The sequence below is a fragment of the Muntiacus reevesi genome, chromosome 1 (assembly GCF_963930625.1).
Source record: "Muntiacus reevesi chromosome 1, mMunRee1.1, whole genome shotgun sequence".
Taxonomy (NCBI): domain Eukaryota; kingdom Metazoa; phylum Chordata; class Mammalia; order Artiodactyla; family Cervidae; genus Muntiacus; species Muntiacus reevesi.
Window position 1 is genome coordinate 126245447 of NC_089249.1, and position 7584 is coordinate 126253030.

Genomic DNA, 7584 nt, shown 5'->3' on the forward strand with positions numbered 1-7584 from the left:
AGTATAAAATAGAAACCACTTTGGAGAATGATTTGACAATTCCTTTTTAAGATTAAGCATAGGTCTACTGTATAACCCATCAATTCCATTCTTTGGTATTTACACAAAAGCAATGAAAATATATATATCTGGATTAAAGATTTATAATATTCATAGCAGTTTTATTCAAAAACTGCCAAAACCAGGAAATAATCAAAAAGTCTGTCTAATAGGACAATGGACATATTGAGATAGTTTCAGACAATGGAAAACATTTATTCAATAATGTAAAAGAATAAACTACCAATACACACAACATTCTCAAAAGTCTCAGTTATTTGGCTAAAATCAAAACCCCAGACAAAGACAAACATATTCTGTATGAGTCCATAGATACACAATCTCTGGATTCACAAAACTAGCTTACAGTCCGAAGTTCCTTGCTTAGGAAAGAGGAACTGAAATCAACTAGAAAAGGACATGAGGGAATTTTCTGAGGTGAAGAAAATATTCCAGGTATTATTTCATTTTGTGAAGACACCAGTGAATAGAATAAATCAAAACATGTAAAATTGAACACTTAAGATTTATGCATGTTACTGTATGCCCATTATGCATCAATTTAAAAAACACTGAATTTACTTTACTCTTGAAGTTGATTTTACTCTGTTTATAGCCTTTGTTCTTGGTAAATGACAGTACAAACAGTTGATTCACCCATAAACATAGGAATTCTCTTTGAATCTATCCTCCATAAGCCTACTACCTACCAACAAATTTTCCTGAACCTGTTTCATAAATTATCATCACGGTGCATTTGAACTAGTAGCCTCCTAACTGGTACCTCTGTCTCCATTTGCCTTGCATTTATTCACCACAATTTATGTAGCATGATATTTTATGAGAACAAATGCATGAGAGCTTTTAAGATTTTCATATTGATCTTATGAAAAATAAAATATTTAATATTACTAACATTTTCTACAAAATCATAATAGCTAAAGACTAAATTTGTGTCATAATAATTCTCGAAAGGTCAAATATTAGCCTGACCTCACAAATGTGTAACAAAAACTCAGTAATACTGACAGTTTATGGATTCTCAAAGATTTGCCAGAAATTGTACTAGATGATACATGCATAATCTCTAATTTCATCAGTCGCCAATGAATAAACAGAAGTTTAAGCAGGTTAGTAACTTCCAGACGGTTAAGTTCATGTGTGGTGAAACTGGAATTTAAATTCAGGTCTGTAAGGCTCCAAAGCCTGTCTGCTGAATTTCAATGATGTTACTGGGAAATGTTCATAGATCTTTGGCTGCATATAGCTGTGTTTTATATGGTTGAGTATGATAATTGCATGAGCTGCTCTAGCTGGGTCAATACCAACTATTTTTCTTAAGATTCTCAGTGATTAGCTCCCAATAAATAACACTCGCATGGAAACCCCCCAATACAGGGTTCCAAATGTGTCAGTTTATGCATTCTCTTTTGTAAATCATCATAATAGAAAAAGCAATGTTAGGAGTTTTCCAGAAGTGTCCACATAACTTATTAGAAGAACACCATGGACTTTCTAATGTGAAGAAAGTGACTAAAAATAGTACTAAAGGTCAATTTCTGAGAAAACAATGGGAAGGGATGCCCTTAAAATATTTTTGAAACCCCAAAGGAGAATGTGGGGCTTCCCTGACAGTTCAGATGGTAAAGAATCCATTCGTAATGCAGGAGACCTGGGTTTGATCCCTGGGTTTGGAAGATCCCCTGAAGAAGAGAATGGCTACCCACTCCAGTATTCTTGCCTGGAGAATTTCATGGACAGAGGAGTCTGGCGGGCTACAGTCCATGGGGTCACAGAGTCAGACACGACTGAGTGACTAACACTTTTCTTAAAATAAAAATGTAGCATTTTTAGATCATTGGTGGATATGAGCCTTCTCTTTAACTCCATAAACTCTACAATAGCATTTAATCCCCATTTCAAGAAAATGAAAAAGAAAACAGACCATAAAAACAACAATAACATCCAATACACACACTAGAAACTTGAGGACATTTGGCAAGGTGTTCTTAAAGAAAGGCAATCAGCGCTGTGCACTAAAAGGATAAAGAATATTTTTCAGGAAGTACTGAAGGTAAAAAGCAGTTTTATAGTAATAGCCAAATACATCTCAGGCATTCAGGGTTTGAAGAAGGGCTTACTTCTTTTTCTCTTTTATGTTTTAATGTAAATCTTTATGAAAAGTGAAGTGTAGGAAGGAAGAAGATGGGCTTGAGATAAGTCACTGCACTTCTTTTTGTGTCCAAAAGAAAGTATTTCAGGAAACATTAGAGTAGAGAGGATACTACCAGTAATGTGGTGAGTCAATGGAATCGTGTGCTAAACTCGAAGAGAAATTTAACATGTGTATAAAATATATAAGTTGACACAATCGCACTTTAATATACACAATCGCACTATAATATAACCTAAAATAGCCATGCATCTCTACTGTGCCAGAATAGTAAATATTTTAAAGAAGAGATCACAATGATCAACAGATATCTCTCGACACTAAGTTCCTAACTAACTTATTCCTTGTTATAATATATTCAGCTGTTATTAGAGACTTATGATTATTAAAAGAATTCTTCAAAGAGTTTTGTGAAAAAAAGGGAAGAAATATGAAAAATATACTTTTTTCAAAAGAGTGGTAATGTGACTATTATATTTTTGCTCAAATAGTTCTAGTCCAAACTCAAGAAACAGTCAGTCAGAATTCACCAATCACACTGCACTGTGGAAATATTTCAGTAATAGAATGTAAATGTCTTACATTTGCACTAAAGACAGTTTCATAAAGCTAGAGACAATTTGTATGTAAAGTACAAGTGTACTAGTATAAGCAAATATTATTCAACTCAAATAAATCATTCTTTAACTTGTTCAGTTCACATGTTTAGTCATGTCCAACTTTGTGCAACCTCATGGACTGCAACACGCCAGGCTTACCTGTCCATCACCAACTCCCAGAGCTTACTCAAACTCCTGTCCATCAAGTCAGTGAGGCCATCCAATCATCTCATCCTATGTTGTCCCCATTTCCTCCTGCCTTCAATCTTTCCCAGCATCAGGGTCATTTCTAATGAGTCAGTTCTTCAGCTCAGGTGGCCAAAGTGTTGGAGTCTCAGCTTCAGCATCAGTCCTTCCAGTGAATATTCAGAACTGATTTCCTTTAGGATGGACTGGGTGGATCTCCTTGCAGTCCAAGGGACTCTCAAGAGTCTTCTCCAACACCACAGTTCGAAAGCATCAATTCTTCGGTGATCACCTTTCTTTAATTTGTAACAAAATGCATATACACACTGTCAAATTTTTCAACAAAGTTGAACTATATGGTCTGTTATGGACTGAATGTTTGTATCTTTCTAAAATGCATGTGTTGAATCCCTAACACCCAATATGACTGTATTTGGAGATGGGGTCTCTAAGGAAACAAAGTTAAATGAAGACATATGGGTGAGACCTTGCTCCCATGGGATTAGTGTCATTATAAGAGACATCAGTATTCTCTCTCTCTCTCTCTCTCTCTCTCTCTCTCCCTGCTCCCATGGAATTAGTGTCATTATAAGAGACATCAGTATTCTCTCTCTCTCTCTCTCTCTCTCTCTCTCTCTCCCTGCTCCCATGGGATTAGTGTCATTATAAGAGACATCAGTATTCTCTCTCTCTCTCTCTCTCTCTCTCTCTCTCTCTCTGTCTTCATCTTCCTACTCTCCTTGTGCACCAAGGAATGGCCTTTAATGAGAAGAGAGCTATCTATAAGTCAGGAGACGAGTCCTCACCTGAAATCGAATTTGCCAACATCTTGATCTTGGACTTCCCAGTCTCCAGAATGGTAAGAAAATAAATCTGTGTTGTTTAAACCACCCAGTCAGTTAGTTAGCCCTAACTGACTAATACATGGTCCTCAATTTCAAATTGTCACAGCATTAGATACGCAAAGGAGGAGCCTTCCCAAATAAAATCGAAAGAAATTGCTTAGCAATGTAGGTCTTTAAAAAGTATTTATTTATTGCTTATATTTAATCAAGGTAATTATAAGTACTTCCTTAAAAGATTTTCAAACAAATGCAACTGAGCATGAAAAATATCACTTCAATTAGTTGCCTGCATATATAGTCTTATCTTCCTAAATGTAATAACTGGAATGCATCATTTCGTTGTGTAAACATGTTTACCATTGGTAAATATTTTCTCTTCATCATGCATAACTCCTTGATACTAATGAAGACTGGGGGACTGGCCTAAACAGCTGTAAAATATCTAACCTATAGATTAAAACCAACCTATTTTAAATAAGAAGACATTGATTTCTAGAAATAGGAAAAATATTGGTAACTGATCATTGCTTACCTAAAAATCTGAAACAATACCTTGAAATTATGAAATAGTTTTCCACAAAAATCTCAGATAGCTACACAAAATATATCTAACTTGGATAACAAGAATTTTTATTAAAAGCACTTCATTACTTACAGTAGAGTTATGTTGATTTGAATTAAGTTGAATATCTTATTTCTCCCTATAAAAATACAAGATATAGTGAGAATGAGACACATCAAGTATGGTAATTATGTATTTTTAATTTAATGAAATTCGTTTCATGTAGTAAATAAACCCTATAAACCAAATAGTTAGTTTTATTCTGAAAACTAGAGAAGGGAATGGCAACCTACTCCTATATTCTTGCCTTGGGAATCCCATGGACAGACGAGCCTGGCAGGCTACAGTCCATGAGGTCACAAAGAGTCAGACATGACTGAGTTACTGAGAACATACACATCCTGAAAACTAGTATATTCACCTTAAGAAGTACAGAAGAGATGATAATGAGGACAGAGTTCTATTACAAGTAATCAAATTTACCATTTCCTTCCGTTTCTGCTCTTGTAATATAACGCAGCCAATGTGAGACTGCAAGAATTTCTTATACAAGAATAGCCTCCATATGCTTTTGTGATATTAAATGACAAATCATAAAAGACCTATATGTATATCATACAAATATCAAGTGAATACATGTCAAAGCATTTATTTAACTGAGGTAACTGGTAACATGTTACAACCAGTCCAAAGGAGAACCAAAGGACTACAAATTTGTATGGAATAAAGAATTGTTGAAATAGGTGTGCAAACAACTCGAAAGTGGCGTTTTCCAGAGGGGTACTTGAGTACTAGGGAGTGAGAGGAATCAATTAAATTGCCCCACAACATAATTTATTTGCATGTTTATTGACAAGAATTCTTTCTCATTGCTAACAGTTATCTACAACTTGCAGAATTCTAAACTAACTCAAAGGCAAAAAAGAAAAACACTAGAATTACTATCATACTAGAAAGTATGATAGTCTAAGCAATTCAAAGTTTCCATTGAAGCCACCTAGTTATTTTTTTGTTATTGTTTATTTCAAATTTCCTATTATGGGTCTTCCTTTGCTATTTAACTGATAAGGTTATTTTGCAGACACCAAGTCTAGACTACCCCCATGTGCCAGCAATTACAGGGATGACTAGAGCAACTTTGCAGACTAGTCAGTGTTTGACCTGTCAGAATAGTAAATTCAAGTCTAGAATTTTCCTTTAGAGTTTCAGCTAAAGTCCATTGTCCTCATATTACTAAATCATCAGAGACATGACTGCTGATCAAGAAGACAGATTAATCAAACTCACAAAGTCTAGACAGGGTAAGAAAAACTTTGTGCTTCAAAGGAAAACAATATATTTTCTATGAGATGTGCTTCTAGGTTGTCTGATTCTGACTATGGGAACTATTGTACAAGAATAATTCTTGTCTATCAACATACAAAAAAATTATGTAAAGAGACAAATCTCTCTTGCTATGGAAAAACCAGTTTTGTTTCCAGTTGTCCATTCATTTCAACATTCCATGATTCTATATAAATTTGTGTTTCTTTGAACAGATTTGTAACATCTTAGCTTCCTCATGAATGAGCTAAATAAAATCTCTAATATGTACTCATTCTTACATCTATATAAGAATCATAATTTTCCTTTCCTTTGACAATTATTCTTTAACAACAGCAGTGGCAAAAATGTATAACATGATAGGCAACTGAAAGCAATACCTTAATTATAGCAAACATATCATATTGTCTTTATCATTTCTATTCAGTCTGATAAATCAGCACTCTCTTTAAAGACAAGAGGGTTGTGTTGGACACTGTCCAAGGAGGTTGACATAAGTCTCTTCTTAGAAGCCACACAAATATAAGACACATTTACTTCTCAATAGTTTTTGAGGCATATAAATTATATACTTTACCCAGTGTAATGAGAAAACTAACCCTAACATTATAGACTGAGAGAAATAACTTTGCATTTGGACTGTAAGTAAAGAAGAACAGAAACATATATTAAAAGAAGTTCACTATTTGTGAAACTGGTTTGTAAAAGCTCAGAAGGAAAAAAAAAATGATGCAATAATAAATTAATTATCTTTAAACTCTTGCTAATACTATTATTTAATAATTAAGATTTTAAAAATAGGGTGCCTGTAATCAGTGCAGGTTTTAGGCACAGGTAATGGGATATTGACTGCCTGGTGGGAATTAAATACTGCTACTTGATTTCCTCAAGTCCAGAGAATTCTTCCACTAATACCTAAAGCATTATCATTATTTAATTTTTCTCCTTTTAATTAGCTTTGTCCTTGAGACTTTAAAATATCTATTATTTAGCTATAATTCTGAAAAGAATAGCCCATCAATTGCTTTACACATCACTATGAATGTATTTGGACTTCCCAGGTGGCAGAGTGGTAAAGAATCCGTCTGCCAATGCAGGAGGCACAAGAGATGTGGATTCGATCCTTGGGCTCAGAAGATTCACTGGAGGAAGAAATGGCAACCTGCTCAAGTAGTCTTGCCTGGAAAATTCAACAGACAGAGGAGCCTGGCGGGTTTTAATCCATGGGGTCACAAAGAGTCGGACACAACTGAGTGACTGAGCACACGCACATGTGTGCATACACACACACACACACACACACACACACACACAAATGTATTCATCAGGTCATTTTCCTCCACTACCAATAGATACTGGAATAATGTCAATATTATACCCCCATGGTGAAGGTGAGAGAGGAGAAAATGTTTATAGGACATTCTAAAAGAGATTAAGGTATCTGAATCAGAAATAAATGTAACTTTAAAAGTTTTGACACATCAATATCAGCTAAATTTGATCAGTTTGTAAGTCTGTATCTATTTTTTGCTTCTTACATCAAATTAAAGCCCTTTTCTTGATATCACACATATTCACAATGTCAAAGAAAATCAAAGCTGGAAAATAGTTAAGAAGCAAAACCAGATTTCATTTAAGAACTGTTGCAATAGAGAGAAAGACACCTCAGTTTAGAACTGGAATCCATTCCAAATACAGCACGGAAAAAATGGAAATTTATGGCTCAGGAAGTCAGTGGATGGAAAATTACTAGGAGGAAACTTAAGGATAAGGGGGGATTCTGGCTAAATCTACTTGACAGGATTCTTGTCAAAGTCAGACTAGGGTGATCACATACTATGGATGAGGGATAGGAAT